We start from the raw sequence: 15,889 nt of genomic DNA on the forward strand, positions 1-15,889 counted from the left end.
ATAAAAACTTGTGTGGTACAAGAATACAGATCACACAGACATACTGCGTGGTCGCCTCTATTTTTATTTTCTGTATTGTTAATGGAAAATAACCGACAAGATGGTCATCTCTCTAGCCTCTACCCCCGCAGATGCTCTGCCAGATGGCTGAGAAACACATGGTAAATTTGTTACCTAGGGGATGGCATCTTTCTGATGTTCAGTATTTCCCTTTGCTTGTGGCCCTGGGTCTCTGAATCTGATGACATTGCAATCCTATTTCAACCAGCAGTTGCTGGGAATGTCCCAACTAGAGGTTTTGTGAATTGCCATACCGGATGGTGCATGTCTCAGTCTTCCCCAACAAGGACTGAGTTTATCGCTGGCAAATTGAAAACAGTGATTGATGCAATAATTGCTGACAAGGAGCTTTCCTTCTTATTCCAGCCACTGTTTATTCCAGCATCTGTAAACGTAAACTTCCTTAAATAGGTTGGTTATGGGTGGCAGCAGCAAAATGAGAAGAACTTTGTTGAAACCTTTGGATCCTGGTAAGGAAATCCAATGAGAGAAAACTCTTATTGTGGCCTGAAAGTTGATTAGTGCTCACTCCTCCTGAAGAAGCAAAACTCTTCATTCTAATGTCTGTCTTACTGCTGCCCCTATAGGAACATCAAGTAAATGAAGTATTGGATTATAACAATTATTTGTTGGAAAGGTACCAGCCTGGGCTAATATGGGTAGGAGGAGGGATGGGATTGATCCTAACCTGAAACCAGAGGTTTGTTCTGAAACACACTCTGCCTGTGTAATTAAAGACGCATTTTCTTGTTTTGAAGGTAGAGCCAGGAATAGGTTTACCTTCTGCTAAGCTGCTAAGGTTGTGCTCAGAAAGTGGGCTTGCTTGTACTCACTGGGTACAAGGGAAACACAAGAAAATTTGAATGCCACCAGCCATTAGATCCCTAGCAAGAAGAGAACAAGAGATTCTGTTTCTCTCTACTCTGTAGGGGGCCCTGAGCATGCAAGGGGGTGGGAGAGGGAAATATCCTCAGAGTCTGCAGGCACATCTCAGGCACATCAGTCTGCCCCAGAGTGAGGGGGCCACCATTTTCTCTCTCTTTATGGAGTCATCTGTCATGGAGAATCCCCAGGCACAAGCAATTAACCAGCTTTTAAGAATATATTGCAATATACCACTAGTATTCTTTAGGTTTTAATATAGCAGTTGCACTAAATTTAAACTGCCATCCTAAATTCAAGTTGCCTGGGCCAGCTGTATGTGTTAGGGTCACCAGCTTCAGCTAGCTCAGGAAAGTCGGCCAGCCAAAGGAAGGAAGTCTGTTACAAAGCGGTATTTGTTTGAGAAAAATACAGACCACCCCCAAACTCCCAGGATTCTTCTGCCAAAAATGCAGCATTTACATCAAAGTCATCTGAGTTTCAGTAGACATTTGGAGAGTACCAGTTTCCATGGTAAGTCCAAGGAAGATATAGTTTCCCCAACTGTTGATCTTTGAGTACAACCTAAAAATGGCATCACATAGGAAAGCCTGACCCACTTCAGTTTGAGGCATAAGATCACTTTCCGATTAAAGCTGTATTAATTCAGAACCTCCTATGCTATTGTATAGATAGTAGATAATTAATGCCTGCATTCCTTTTCATGGAGACTGAAGGAAGCAGTAGGATATCCTGGAGAAAATTCTAGGAGTGGAAGCCAAGGGTTCTTCTGCTGGTCCAAAAATTTGTTGTGTGATCTTAGGCAAATGACTTTAAATCTCTGGACCTAGCCTCCCAGTCTGCACAGTGCAAAATTATATCTGGGTCTCTTAAGATCAGACTCAGCACTAAAACCCTAGCAACGTCTAGCTGTGCTGTAGCCTAGAAAAACTGTTCAGCTTTCATTTTCAAGTCTTATATCTAGAAATATACTTTCCAATCTTCCTTGACTTGTGCAATTAATATTTGCATAGGAGAATTTCCGCAATAATATTTCGGAGATAGTTACTCTATGCAAAAATGCAAAACTCTTAAGTGTTTCAGCACGTTACATTTTTGTGTGTTTGCATTGTGATTTTTCACAAGACTGTTTCTTCTTCTTTTTACTCTTGAACATTAAAATATTGTGAATGATTATTAACAAAACTGTGGATCAGGATTGAGTTTGCCTGCGTGAGAAAGGGTTAAAGTTACCCTTCTAGAGTGTCTTACTCTCTCCTGTCATAAATTTTGGATTTTCTGACAATATAGGAGTAAGTAAACATTTTTAACCAGTCATGGGAAGTTAAAACACACACACACACACACACACACACACACAAACACACACTTATGTACGTATGCATATAGGCATGTCTATGTATATATGAAAACCATGCTAATTTTCATCAGATGTTAAAAGCTAATTACCAGGCTCCACTTACATAGTGCTCTAGAAATATCTATCAGGCAAAACATATAATATTTATAAAAAGAAGCTTTATTGGGCAAAGGTCCTAAACCACAAGATATCATATTCAAATCAAGATTATAAGCACATTTAAACTTCTACCCGTCTTAAATCTCTACCTGTTTCACTTCAGATCCCAGTAAACCAGCCTTACTTTCACCGGTTTTTACAACTTGGAAAATGATTTGGCTTAAGTTTCTTAGGAGATTCTTGTCCTAAGAAATCTCTCCACGTTCTCACCATTACTGTGAAAGTCTCACATTTAAGAAGTCTGCTGTAAGCAAGTCTAGATTTGGAGAACTAGAGATTCTCTTCCCCCAACCTTACACAACTCCAGACAGTTTTTAAGGGTGTGTGTGTGTGTGTGTGTGTGCGCGCGCACGTGCATGCGTGCTTGTGTGTGCACACACGTTTCCCCTTCTCATTTTAGCTTGAACAAACAAAAGCGATATATGCCAACTATTTATTTACAATTCCAACATACCTAAATAAGATTCAATAAAAAATCTTTGAACCTGTTTTATCACAGTAACTGTAATAACCATTCTTCAAGTCGTATTCAGCATCTGTCACAAATTATCTCAAATAGGAGCTGAATTTTACTTACACGCCCATAAAATAGAACCATTTTATTAAATATTTATAGTAGTATCATTTATGCACTGTACAAATATTTATGTAGCTCTTCGTCTATGCTAGGTACTTTGCTAAGCACTGAGTACTCAAAAAGCAAAAATCCAAGAAAATAAAGATATTATACTAAAGGCTATCACAAGACACCCTCTTATAGACACTCGCTTCATCTAGAGCTTGCTTCTTCTCACTCCCTTCAGAAACAAATCGTAAAATGCATAGAATCCAGGCAACGCATGAGGTTCTTACCACGTCTTCTTTCCATGCCAGGCTACTTTAAAAATATGCAAACTGTGTTGATGAGTATAAATAAGCTCACAATCTATTCAGTGGGATTCCAATGTGCAAAACAAGAAACTTTATTTTCTTTAATGGATCTTATCTTGCTCTTGAGCTCAAAAGTGCTCCATTTTTGGTCAATTAAAAAGTGACGGATTGGGCTTCCCTGGTGGCGCAGTGGTTGAGAGTCCGCCTGCCGATGCAGGGGACACAGGTTCGTGCCCCGGTCCGGGAAGATCCCACATGCCGCGGAGCGGCTGGGCCCGTGAGCCATGGCCGCTGAGCCTGCGCGTCCGGAGCCTGTGCTCCGCAACGGGAGAGGCCACAGCAGTGAGAGGCCCTCGTACCGCAAAAAAAAAAAAAAAGTGACAGATTATTTTGTAACATACTGTGCAGAAAGAGTAAATGTGGCAGGCCTGAGACTGCTGTCTTTAGAAAGGCCAGCTTACAAGGTTGGCCCTTGGCTGGCGTCTGGGAATTTGGAATTGGGAAGGGTTCTCACCAGTCCCAGAACTGATAAGAATGATTCATGGTTCCCGGGCTGTCTATGCAAACAACATGGTTTATGCTGCACACCTGCTTTGCTTTGGGGAGTCTGAGATTTTGGCACCTGCCAGGCAGAGGGTGCTTATGTGTGTGACCAACTTGCCAAACAAACCCTGGGCCCTGAGTCTCTAATGAAATTTCCTGGTAGACAGCGTTGTGTATGTCCTGTCACAACTCATTGCTGGTTGAATTAAGGGTGTCCTATGTGACTCCACTGGGAGAAGACCCTGGGAAGCTTGTGTCTGGTTTCCCTGGACTTTCCTCTGTGCCTTTTCTCTTGCTGAATGTACCAGGTAGCCTTTCTCTGTAAGCAGTCTTAGTTGTGAGTACAACTCTGTGATGACAGCTGCCAGTCCTTCTAGAAAATCACCAGACCTGGGAGTGGTCTTGGGGGCCTCCAACACACACATAATTATTATCTTCTATGTGCCAAGCACTTTTCTACACCTGAGGATATAGCAGTGAGCAAAACAAAATACCTGCTCCAGGAAGCTTACATTCTATTTGGAGGGGGTAGAGAGAAGACAGGGAGAGGAGGAAGGCGTCAAGCAATAAAATATAAACAAGCAAATTATGGACTGTGCCTGATGGTAAGAGGTGCTATGCCGAACAAGAAAGCAGGAAAGAAGGTATGGCATGTAGTCATGAAAGGCTTTGAGTTAAGAGCGGAAGGAGGTAAGGAAGTGAGTCGTGGCAATACCCAGGGACAGAGCTTTCTAAGCAGAGAGAACAACTGGTGCAGAGGCCCTGAGGCACAGCATGTTCAATTCAGGAATAGCAAGGGGGCCAGTGTGGCTGCAGGGCAATGAGCAACCAGCAGGAGAGGTGGGAGATGGGCTGGAGAATGAGGGGGACCAGATCACGTGGGCCATTACCAGTTTTCTGGCTTTTATTCTGAGTGAGACGAGAAGCCATTGGAGGGTTATGAGAAGAGGAGTGATTTGATTTTAAAGCATCACTGTGGCTGCTTATGGAGGACACGCTGTAGAGCGGCTAAAGCAGAAGTAGGGACATGAGTGTAATAGCCCAGGATTTGTGGATGGATTAGATGTAGGGTGTGTGTAAAAGAGAGGAGCCCTAGATTCTAGGGCTTTTCTCCTGAGCAATTGGTGAGGTTGTCATTTATTGAGGTGGGGATACTGAGGAAGGAGCAGAGTTGGCAGATGTGGAAGTAGGTTGGAATCAGAAATTTTGTTTTGGGGTGTGTTAAGTTTGAGATGCCTAATAGTCTAGCCAAGTTGTACAATTATTTCCATTTTGTAGATGAGGAAACTGAAGCATAGAGAGGTTAAGTGACTTGCTCAAGGTCACACTTGCAATCATCAAAATTAAAGTGACTCTCCCATGGTGCAAGAATAAGCACATTTGAATAATAAATACATAAACATTATTTAAATAGTATTATAATAAATACAATAAAAAACAAATATCATTGTCATTAATATGCTGCAGCTTATCAGTGTACGGTTGGTGGCTAAGTGATCTACCAAAGCCCAATTTTCCCCAGATAATTGTCTATTGGGAACAGAAATTCCGGGATTGTGCATTGCCATTTGATACTGGTTTCCAGCCTAGGATCAATGAATGATAGTTTGGGGACTGTTGGGCTTCCCTGGTGGCGCAGTGGTTGAGAGTCCGCCTGCCGATGCAGGGGACACGGGTTCGGTGCCCCGGTCCAGGAAGATCCCACATGCTGCGGAGCGGCTGGGCCCGTGAGCCATGGCCACTGAGCCTGTGCATCCAGAGCCTGTGCTCCGCAATGGGAGAGGCCACAATAGTGAGAGGCCCGCGTAATGCAAAAAAAAATTTTTTTTTAATTTAAAAAAAAAAGATAGTTTGGGGACTGTTGAAATGTTTCTTCAACATTATTGTCACAGTGATTTAACATTTTGATTTGCGTGCACTTTTAGAACTTTTTAACTTTAATACGGCAAAGAAAACACAGAAATAATCTAACTATGCATTCCAATGCAGTCACTGCACAGATATTTTAAGTAATAAATTGAATTATTCATTTAAAGGAGAGACGGCAATATCACTGAGATAAATATATAATCATTATTTGAATAAGTGGTATGCAATTGTAATTAAAATTCAATACTTTTTATATGTCAAGTTCATGTTTGTAAATATCTTACTTTACTATATCTGGAGGCTGCATTGATAGTTTTATTTTTTTAATTAGAGATAATTGCATTAACCTGATATACATTCCCTTAACCAAGGGACCAAGGGCAACGATACATCATGTCAATATCTTCTACCCTGACAGGGTGCAACGGGAATGGCACCTACAACTCTGCCTCAAACTCAAATCGAGGGACATTCTACAAAATACCCAAGCTGTACTTTTCAAAACTGTCAAGGTTGTGAAAAATGAAGGACGTTTGAAAAACTGTCACAGATCAGGGGAGACTAAGGATACATGACAACTAAATGTAATGTGGTATCTTGGAGAGGACCCTGGAAGAGAAAAAGAGCATTTGTCGAAAAACTGGTGAAATCCAAAAAATGTCTGTAGTTTTATTTAATGGTATTGTTCCAATGTCAGTTGTTAGTTTTGACAAATGTATCACAGTTATGCAAGATATTAACATTAGGGGAAACTAAGTGAAGGGTGTATGGAAACCTCCGGGGACTATCTTTGCAAATTATTTTAAAATAAAAAGTTTGTTTTAAAAATGACTCCCTTAATATATATCTACTCATAAGTTTGCTAAAATATAACTTGCTTTGGGAGCTGAACATTTATTAACTCAAAAACATTTCGATACCCTTACTATTTGTCAAATAGTTCAGAAAGGACTGGTTTAGCCTGCTGAATACATTATTAAGCAATGAGAACTCAGGTTATATTAGCCCAGATGACAACCCATTTTCTACTTTCAAGAGTAGAGGAGGAAAAGTTTTGAAAGCTTTGGTTGGAAGTGGAGGAAACCAGATAATGAAACCACAGACATAAAATAACAATCTGTGAGGATTCTATTCAAACTAGGAGTTTTGAAGAATATTAACTATTAATAAGTTGGATTGATGACCTGGAAAATAACTTCTGATTGAGGGGGAAAGGCCATGCTATTAGATTCTTTTTCATGAAGATAGAGGAAAGTAGATTTTTTTAACCACATATGAAGATCAAAAAGATAAAATGGGGGCTTCCCTGGTGGCACAGTGGTTGAGAGTCCGCCTGCCGATGCAGGGGGCATGGGTGCGTGCCCTGGTCCGGGAAGATCCCACATGCCGCAGAGCGGCTGGGTCCGTGGGCCATGGCTGCTGAGCCTGCGCGTCCGGAGCCTGTGCTCCGCAATGGGAGAAGCCACAGCAGTGAGAGGCCCACGTACCGCAAAAAAAAAAAAAAAAAAAAGATAAAATGTTTCGCTTCCTCACACCTGTATAATTTTATATTGTATGTCAGCTCACCCTTTAGAAAACGGTATAATGTACAGTAAGTCATAACCAGGAAGGTAGAGACTAAAAAAGGAATGCCATTCTTTTACTGAAACAAAAGGACAAAATAGGAGAAGAAAATTCCAGGATCAGCACAAATTTAAAGAATTCTATAATTTTAAAGCTCTGCATTTAATCTTAAGATCAGTATTGCTAGTTCAAAGAAACCATTTGGAATAAACTGCTTTGCTAATAGGTCCTGTTTTTTGTTTGTTTATAAGTTAAAAGTCTAGCTAAGCCAAATAATAATGAAACTACCAGCATAACAGTTTAGTGATTTTTTTAGTAGTGAAACAAAAGGCCACGTAGAGGTAACCCTGACTTAGAACTATAGTCCACACTTGATCATCTACACTTACCTAGATTATGCTACAGTCTCTACAGATGATCTAGAAGTGCTTTTCTGCCGTTCAGCTATCATACCACCTACTTGGATTATATTAGTAGCCATGACTATGCTGAATGAATTGTGGTCACCACAGAGGACAGTGTTGATAGACCTACTTTCCAAGAGCCCAAGGCAAAAGGCTATTTAGGACAATGCGGCCAGTTCAATAAAATGATGAATCAAGTTCAACAACAACAAAATGTAGCCCAAGTTAAATACTTCCTCACATATTCAATACAAAATGAAAGAAAATCATATAAATTGGAAACCAGTAGAATTAAACTCAAAATGAAATATAACTGGTAATTAGAATTTTGATAATGAAGTTTCAGAATATATACTCAACAGCAGTGATTTTTAATCATTTACCAAGTAAGTTCCACTAAGGAAGAACATATAAGAGGCAGGTTCTTTTAAGGTAGCAGTAGGAAATTCTGAAAACGATTTTGACGTAATCTAATCAACCACCTTCTTTTCCAAATGAGGAAACCTATGGAGTTGTAATAATGGCCAATAATTATTGTAGGCTTATTGGGTGCCAAGGACCCTGCATAATCTCATTTAGTCCTCACCAAAATCAAACAGGCAGGTAAACTCCTCAGAGATTATGAAACTTAGGCTAAGCAAGGTGAGTAATTTACACATGATCACATAGAAAGTGGCAGACTTACAACGGAATGATCTTACAGTCAACGAATAGGAAACATTGGAGGTTGGTAACAAATGACTTACCATTTAACTTAGCTTATAAGCTTTTAGAGAAAGCATCGCTTTATTTCTCTCTGGAAGTATCTCAGACATTGTCATATTAAAATATATACTTGGTGTGTATATATATATATATATATATATAAAGACATCCTTCTGTATGAAAATGTCTTTAGTATGATTCCGCTTGTTCCTCCAGTTAAATTGGTTCCTTCCTTTACATCTGAAACTACATGTTGGTGTTACTGGAAGAACCGTCAAAAGGTTCTGCCTTAATATTTGTCCTGGGGCAATGAGATGATATTATTATAATTAACAAGGTTCAAAGGACTTTCAGGTAAGTAGAATGTATGGTATTTTAGAAAATAAGAAACATGGGCTTAGTAGAATTTAAAGACTACCAGAACTACTACTTTTCCAGTAACCTACTTGTCCAAGTATAAATACCTGCTAAATATTATTTGGGGAAATAACCTGAATGTTAATTAGTATCTTGAATTGACAGAGTGGGTAGAATAATATTAATATTTATCCTTTGAAGTGTAACTAATGGAGTTTCAGTCTATTCATAGTGGAACTCCATATCAAAGTTCTATTTCTTTGGTTAGTTTAAAATACCTCATAGTATTTCGAGTAATGCTAAGGAACTACAACAAGACTATTTTTAATACTTTTTTTTTTTTTTTTTTTTTTTTTTGGTACACGGGCCTTTCACTGTTGTGGTCTCGCGGAGCACAGGCTCCGGACGCGCAGGCTCAGCGGCCATGGCTCACGGGCCCAGCCGCTCCGCGGCATGTGGGATCTTCCCGGACCGGGGCACGGACCCACGTCCCCTGCATTGGCAGGCGGACTCTCAACCACTGCGCCACCAGGGAAGCCCATACTATTTTTTTAGATAGCAAAAGCAACGGCGACTCATTTAAATTTCTAAAATAAGGAAAATTAGGTGGTTTTTTAAAAAATTTCTTTTTATAAATTCCTGTTAACCAAAATAATCACAGCCAACATTTTTGTGTATTTCCTTCCAGGTTATTTTCATTCATAGATTTGGTGTGTATTTTACATTCTGTTAGTAGTTATATTACCCCAATGGTTCTTAAACTTTAATCAACAGTGAAGTAAGGAGGGAGGGGTGATCCTAAAGGCTCCGCTACCCTGGCAGATTCTGTCTGCTCTCTGCTCTTCTCTTCTATTATTTTTGCTGGGTATGGGGGATGATGAGCCCCCAGGGGCTGGTCACCCTCAGAGGCCTACAGGAGAATCTTCCTCTGGGGTGGAATATGCAGACAGAGGCTGAGAGTATCCTGAAGGTGAGCACCTAAGGGTTAGACAGGGCTGAGGTATCTGATAAACCAACCACACAGGACTTGCCTGCTATGTGCCACTTGACCCTTGCATACTTTTCCTGCTCCTTAGGTGGCTGTGACACTCATTTTCCATTGCCACACAAAGGGAAGGAGAGCTGACAACAGGAGCACCAGCAGGAGAGCTGCGAGGCAGTGAAGCAGTATCACCAAGTGACCAGAGTCTCGTTATTAGGGAAGGTAGGAAGGTTACTGAAACTGGTAAGAAGGTCAAGGGAACTGAATAGTCCCAGCGATGAGGGAGGGACTGGTGAACAGTGAACCCTTTTCATAGTTTAATTTCTTTTGATGAAAGCATACAGTGAGGGCTTTGTAGCTTGGAAAACCTGCAAATAAATGAAGGTTAGTCCAGTGAGGAATGGCCAAGCCCTCACAAAGCTGACTGTCAACCCATCTAATTGGAATTTGATCGCAGCAATTAAGGGCAAGTGTCTTAGCCTTCTCTCCTTATGACCTCCAAATAAGATTTCAAGTTTGAAAGCCCCATCTATGACGACAATTGATTTCGGAAACTGCAAAAGTGTGTGAGGGACATTAAGGAGAAGGTCTGGCCTTTAATAAACCCTTTACATTTCTTTGGAATAGGTGTGTTACATTGTGTTATCTTTGCTTTTACTTTAAAAATGATTATTCTCAACCTGAGGCATATTCTACAAGATCTATACTCTTCAAAATATCAATGTCATAAAAGACAAAGACTGATGAAATGTTCCAGATCAAAGATGGATAAAGTGTGACAACTGAATGCAAAGCATAACCCAGAGTTTTTCTTTTGCTATAAAAGACACTAATGGAACAATTGGTGAGATATGAATCAGGTCTGGATATTAGATAATAGTATCACATCAAAGTTAATTTCCTGATTATGATAATTGCATGTGATTCTGTAAGATAATATCCTAATTTGGGGATATGTGGATATTCATTTCAATTAATTCTTATCCTTGAAGTATTTAGGGTTAAAGGTAGCATCATGTCTGCAATTTACTCTCCAACAGTTCAGGAAAAGATTACATACATAAAGAGAAAGAAGGATAAAGCCAGTGTGATCAATATTTGAGGATTCTGGTGTAAAACTGCATGGAAATTCTCTGTACTATTCTCTCCTGTAAGTTGAACGTTATGTCAAGTAAAAAAAAATTAAATAATAAAAGATGGCTTTTAAACCTTAAAAAATGTTTAACATGGTCTTATTAATATTACATAAATATTGCAAGGCACCACTGTAAATACTTAGGATAGTTTTAATTATTGATAATGTGTTTTCCTTTTCATGACATACACTAAAATTCTAATGGCCAAACATGATTTTACATTTATAGTAAGGAATGATCTAACTGGTCTTACTATATATCACCAGAAACAGCAAATCCCGCCAGTCATCCGCCAGCAAGAATTGTCCCCTAGGAGAGCTGATTTACACAGCAGTACATCAAATGGATAATAAAGGCACAGAACACAGGTGAGCGATTTAAAGGAATACTACCATTTTACACTGTACATTTGAATATCACTTTTTCTTTTCTAAGTATTTTTGCCCATATTATCTCATTTTATACCCTGCATTCATGTACCATCTAAGACTTGCTGTTTTTAAAGCAGGCATTTTCACAGCTAGATGAGATTTTTTAAAAATCTATATATATTTGAAGCTGGTTAGAAACAACTACAATCTGAGAAAGACCTCTTAATGACTGGAGCTAGAAAAGGAAGGGGAGGATTTCATTATTCTCAAAGCACCTGGAAATGTGAATGTTGCTTATTCTTAATCTATCACAATGCTGAAATCCAACACCTGCCTTGGGCTGTTTGTCTATGATAAATCAAAATAGGTTTTAGTCATGACAAGAACAATGATATCAACCCAAATAGAATCTTGTTTCCATGAGTGTATATTTGCCCTACTCTATTAAACTGAAGCCAATTAGAACTTTGTATTACAAGTTTTTCCATCTAAATTCAACCCCAAGATAAAGAGATTTGCTGTCTGAACACTGTTTTCCTTGCATTTACCACTGGTGGCCAGATTCTGAGAAATGGATGAAAAAAAAAATGTTTAGGGTTGATGGAAAAGAAAAAATAATACTGAATTTTAACTTCCAGTATTTTAAAGGAAAGCCAGGTTCAAATGTAAGGATTTTTAACAGAGATAATTTGTCAATTATTTACACATATAATTCTCTTGGACTTTATCTTCAAATATGAAGAAAATAAAATGCAGTCATTTTTAACAATGGATATAATTCAGATTCTGCTGTCACTCCTCTGCCTAATTTCCCCCTTACCTTCAAGCTCATACCCTGCCCCCAAACGCCAAAGCTTTTCACTGGGGATTTGCCCTTCTGGGAAGGCTTTCCCCACAGATATTCATTCACAGGACTCCATCTATCCATCCCCTGCATCCTTTGGGTCTTGCTTCTATAACTTTCTCCATGAGCCTTCCATGGCCAATTTATCCAAAACTGCAAATCATACCCCACCCCAACTCCCCATACTTCCTGTCCCCCTGCCCTCAGTCATTTTTTGCTTAGCATTTACAGTTTACTTGCTTATCTTGTTTATGGTCTATTTACCTTCCTGGAATGTAAGTTTCATGCGGGAAGTTTTGTTATTTATTCCATCCCTAGTGTCTAACACTTTTTTAGCATATCTTTCATCTGTTGAATAAATGAATGAGTGAATGCTAAAGACCAAATAAATAATAGCAATAATAGCTTATCAATGAATAATAACAACAACAATAATAATAATAGCAGTGAGCAAATTTATGAACTGCGTACTGTCAAAACTATCAGTTATAAGCATTTTGTTTGTTGGTTTGTGTCCTTACTTTTTTTTAATTTTTAAATTACTTTTAGTGTGGATAAATAAAAGAATATGTTCAAATTTCACAGTAGTAAGCAAATTCCACAGCAGACCCTCAGCTCAGTAAACACTAGTGTCTCCTGTAAGCATGTGCTAGAAAGAGTTTTACTCTGGGTAACAAGTTACTATGTTGCTCAGTGAAAATGTGAACCAAACCTCAATTGATGAGCTACTAATAATTCCTTCCTCAGGTCAATATGAATAGATATATATTTGAACTTATTCATTATATAGAAAATGTATTAAGATGGGAAATGTGTGTGGGAGTACATGGAATTGGTGCATTCCTAAATGTTATGGACTAAATTGTGTCCCTCCCCACCCCCAATTTGTACATTGAAGCCCCAACCCTCAATATGATGGTATTTAGAGGTGGGACCTTTGGAGGCAATTAGGATTAAATGAGGTCATGAGGGTGGGGCCCTCCTGATGGAATTAGTGCCCTTATGAAAAGAGACACCAGAGAGCTTGCTTCTTCACTCTGTCTTTCCACCATGTGAGGATACGGGGAGAAGGCAGCTGTCTAAAAGCCAGGAAGAGAGCCCTCACCAGAAACTCACTATGCTGGCACCTTGATCTTGGGCTTTCCAGCCTCCAGAACTGCAAAAGAAGACATTTCTATTGCTTAAGCCACCCAATTTATGATATTTTGTTACAGCAGCCTGAGCTAACTAAAACACTGAAAAAAATTAAAAACCAGATCCTCCAAGGTGGAAAATAAGAAGTAAACATTCCATATATGTAGGCAGGTGGACTTCTCACCTTTCTCTAGAATTACTCCTTATAATTACTATTATTGCTTCCATACTGTCCCAAGAGTGGTTCTATATAATTTGTTTTTGTTTTTTTGTTTGCAGTACGCAGGCCTCTCACTGCTGTGGCCTCTCCCATTGTGGAGCACAGGCTCTGGACACACAGGCTCAGCGGCCATGGCTCATGGGCCTAGCCGCTCTGCAGCATGTGGAATCTTCCCAGACTGGGACACAAACCCGTGTCCCCTGCATTGGCAGGTGGACTCTCAACCACTGCGCTACCAGGGAAGCCCGGTTCTATATAATTTAAAACTCAGATGCAAGGGAGATCCTGAGGTCATTCCCACCATATTCTGTACAAAGCTAAGACAGGACTGGGCTGTTTGGACAAGTTTTACATGTGATTAAGGGATAACCAAGGGTAATTACATAAAAACTAAGGTCAGCACAAGACCTGGTTTGCTCTCTAGGCTTCACAGTGCCCATCTAGGCCTAACTCTTGGTGGGCACCAGATTCACACCAACCACTGGGGCGCACGTGCTCAGACTCTTCTTCTGGAAGTCTGGGCCTTAGGAAGGGAAGCATCTTTTGCTTGAGCCAACCTGAGAAATTCCCACAACCCCCACCTAATGACTGCTGTGTCCCTGGGCTCTGGTAGCTAAAACGGCTCTGATGGAGGGCTAGGGTCTGAGGTTCAGATCCATCAAATCACATAGGGAGAGACAAGGTTGCTTTCCCTCATCCATGGATGCAGATGGCTTCTTGTCCAACCTCTCCCAAGAATTCTGAACCAGGGGAGAGAAGAGGGAGGAAAAAGCAATGGACAGAGGATGCTGGGTACTTATAGCTACCGAGAGATTGCCAGGGAGAAAGCAAACCTTTGTTTTCAAGTCATTTTCAAATCATCACGATCTCTAAAATCACAGCCAGGACAAAATATTGAATAACTGAGGCAAGGGTAAGATTTGCATATCAAGTGTTATAATGTATGCAAATGTCAGGCACAGTAAGTGAGCTGGGGAGAGGTGGTGTGATTGAAGCTTAGTGAGAAGTTGCTTCACCCCGAATCACTCAGTTTTCATTATCTTGTTTAATAAGAGCTTGTGGTTCTTCCAAAGTATGTAACTGATTTCATGTCCTTTTGCTATTTCTATAGCATTTCTAACAGTTGTCGTTTTATCCCTGGAAAGTTGGTACTACCTCATGAGCCACTGATTTTGAGAGTGGCCACACCCACTAAGTTCTGTGTCACCCCCGCACACACACAATAGATCATGCTAACCCCTTTTTTACAGAAAGGTATGCTCAGACATGGTGTGAGGGGCAGGGAAGGGGGGTGTCATTACAGAGCAACTGGTTAGAACACCTACCAATTAGGACAGGTTTGTGAGTTTGAACCTCGGGCACACTGGGTCTGTCCTCTGTTCCATGGCTCCCAGCTGCATCCCTAGCATCTATCTACCCAACCTCATTCAAGATCAGAATGATTGTACACCTTGTTGTGGGTGGAATAACACTTGCATATCACCAGACCTGAGAAGCAACTGCCTGATCATTGATCATCTCCATAAATAGAAGACAGGTATTAAAGTATTACACAAAATAGTTTTGTTGTTACACAAAACCTGCCAAATTGGAAATTATTTCCCAGATCTGAGCATCTCTCAACTAAATGATACATGCCAAAGAAGTAAACATGTCATAAAGTGTGACATATCAGGGCATACTAGGAGTAAGAAGGAAAACAGAGAAAACAGTAATATTTCAGAAAATTTAAAAAAAAAAGAAGAAGAAAGCTGAGAAACAGTAATAGTTGGAATTTTTTCATGGAGGTTGTTCTTTCTGTTTATGATTTTCCTAATATTCGTAACACTAGGTTTAGATTCGGAACTCCCACAGCAAGTGTCTCTTGCTCTCTTGATATTTCTCCAGAAGTTCATGTGCAGTATTTGATTATATCACAATCAAAATTTAGAGCACATTGCATGCAAAGTACAAAAGTAAAACATCAGTACTAACTGGAAATGCCTGATAAAATACACCTACTTCGTTTTTTCCCTTGTACTTTTCAATCTTTTCTAAGTAGATTACCATAACTCTCACAACTAGGAAAAAAACCATTTCAACTGCCTGCTAATTAAGACAATGCTATTTAATATGTTCCAGAGTTTGTAACACGGGCATTGCCTATTCTCTCTCCATTCCTTCTTTGACTCTTCAGACAGCCAGTTTTGGAAATGAGATGCTCTGCTTTGATGGTAGGCCAACAGCAAATTAAACTACTCCTGAATTTCACAAGTCTAACATTTCAAATGAGATTTCAGCTCACTCCACACAGTGTAGCACACTTGTGCCTGATGAAGCATTGCTGATAGAATAATTAGCTTGAACAATGTGTGAAAGCCAAGGGACAGTTTTTTAGGCAGTCACTAACTGTTGTTCCCTCTATGCTCTTACAAATGAACGTTCAAGAGG

The sequence above is a fragment of the Delphinus delphis genome, chromosome 10 (assembly GCF_949987515.2).
Source record: "Delphinus delphis chromosome 10, mDelDel1.2, whole genome shotgun sequence".
NCBI lineage: Eukaryota > Metazoa > Chordata > Mammalia > Artiodactyla > Delphinidae > Delphinus > Delphinus delphis.